Consider the following 2,219-nt stretch of genomic DNA (forward strand, 5'->3'; position numbering starts at 1 on the left):
ATCCCAGAAGGTTTGAGCCAAGTGTTAGTATGCAGGCGGCTCGGAGCTTTTCAGGACAGCAGTCAAGTTTATTAAAAAAGGTAAATTATAATTTTGTTCTAACTTAATATTGCACAGTTTAACAACCAGGTCTGCCTCTTACTCAGCAATAAGCTCAATTTAAAGTTGAGCTGAAACAAAGGGAGTGATACTGGCTTCGTGTTTTTGCTGTTAGCAGTTGAAAGTGTTGGCGCTGAATATGAGTCATGCTCCCCACTGTGTAGTTACAGGTCAAGACTTTGGTCAAAGCAGCTGATTCTATCTGACCGGATCATCTGAGTGTACACGGCTGATTAATCCCCAAGTTCCTCTGGGAAGTTTTGTGTTGGCCGGGTTATAGCTGTGATAAACAGCTGCCAGTACCGGTCTCAACAACGCTCGTGTTTCGTTGTTTTCAGCTGCGTCCAGACGGATCGAGCCAGACAGGAAGTCGGACAGCAGAACAGCATAGCATTTTATTCCAAAATAAAACTGTTGCCCTTTCCAGGCTACCATGAGTTCTCTTGTACAGACCACACACACAGTACTGGGATTTTAAGCCTCTTTTATTCATTTAACCCCATCAAACATAAATCCAGGAGCCGAACGCGTCTCGTACTGCCCTCCTTTCTCCCGTCCTGCTCTCCAGAGCTTCTCTCCTGCCTCCTCCATCTGAGGTCCAGCACGCTACTGCATTTAAAGAGAGTGAGTGATTAGTCAGAGTGATTAGTAACGAGGTGCCAGCTCTGTCAATCACTCACCTGCAGGAGTGCTCCGACCACGCTAACCTCCACAAATACACTGTCTGCCAGCTTGGCATCCACAGCACAACAAAAACAGAAATATTAACAGTAAACACACTTCAAACAACAGAACGATTTAACTACGTAGCGTACTCAACCACAGTAGAAGCACACAAACACAGAAGAAATCAGGAAACAAACACAATCTTAGTGAATCTACAACATCAAACAGTGGAAACAAAATGTGATCGTCAAAGATGGAGCACAAGTAGAGACCTCATGTCTGAAAGGACCAGATGGTCAGTCAGCTGACATAAGAAATGGAGAGCCCCTTGAATCATCAGTGGAAATGGCGAGAGGACCAAAGAAAGCTGAAGTCTCTCAGCCCCCACCACAAGATAAATCAAAACAGGTGGACGAAACACCTGTGTGGTTTAATTAATGGCACGATCTGGAGCACATAGCTCATCTCACACTGTGTCCACGCTTTGTCATGCTTCTGTTCCTCTTCCACCCAAGATGACGGAGGAAAAATGCTCTCTCTCTGTTAACTTGGCACTCTTGGGCTCCATAATTACCTCAGGTTAAATTCCAACCAAATGTTACAGCAGCTGATATCACTAATTACCAACCTTGAGGAGGTTTGGCTGTAAGTGAATGCTTGCGTGGTGAACAAAGTGCAGGACTCTGATGACGGAGATCATGGTTCACTGACCAGCTTGTCGATTTTAGAAGCTGACAGTGCGAATGAGCTCTGAGAGAGAAAGTCTCTAACACCATCTCATTTTGTTGGGTTTCTACAACACTGATAGAAAATGTGGATTCACGTCTCCGTGACGTGCAGCACCTGTATACAGTTTAAAGGTATTTAGGTTCAGACCTTCGACTGACTCTGAGTTACATCTCAGTGTTGGCAGCCTGATTGAAGACTCTGAAGTACTTACAGAGAAGCTTCAAGCACAAAAGGGATTTAATAGCTGGGCAGTGTCAACTAAAACTGCTAATTGTTGTCAGTCATGTTGTCTTCTGGTTCTTTGTACTTTGCCAGCACTGTTTCCCTCAGATCCCCCAGAGTGACAGAGGCAGGGATCCCAGGACAAAGAACAACAGATGGCACCTTTCAGCTGAACAGAGAAGACAAATCAAGTTTTCAGGATAGTGAATATTAACACACGGTTAATTATTTGGTTTAGGCACAAACACCAACATATTAGCTTCACTAGAAGATCTTGGTTTGGTTGAAATAAGAGAGATACGTTCCTGACATAACTTATGTTCTGTATATGATGCTGTGTGTCTTATGTGACCTAAGTTTGACGTGACTTGCGTTACTTTTGCAACTTGAGTTACGTATGCTAGAATAATTCAGCTTCGGCTTTTGGTCTCACACACCTGGGACAGCAGACTCCTGGGTGAAAGTCATGTCTCGTGCTCATGTTGGCCTCCATATTAAAAGGT

At 44.1% G+C, this 2,219-nt stretch overlaps 1 long non-coding RNA gene across 1 annotated transcript; it reads right to left on the minus strand.

Moving 5' to 3' along the window:
• Positions 1-566: 566 nt before the first annotated feature.
• Positions 567-1,229, minus strand: LOC119031398. Its single transcript, XR_005078586.1, has 3 exons — positions 1,038-1,229; positions 780-830; positions 567-708 (listed from the first exon to the last, which is right to left on the minus strand). It is a non-coding gene; the product is annotated as an uncharacterized LOC119031398 (long non-coding RNA).
• Positions 1,230-2,219: the final 990 nt, after the last annotated feature.

The sequence above is a fragment of the Acanthopagrus latus genome, chromosome 13, assembly GCF_904848185.1.
Source record: "Acanthopagrus latus isolate v.2019 chromosome 13, fAcaLat1.1, whole genome shotgun sequence".
NCBI classification, from domain to species: Eukaryota; Metazoa; Chordata; class Actinopteri; order Spariformes; family Sparidae; genus Acanthopagrus; species Acanthopagrus latus.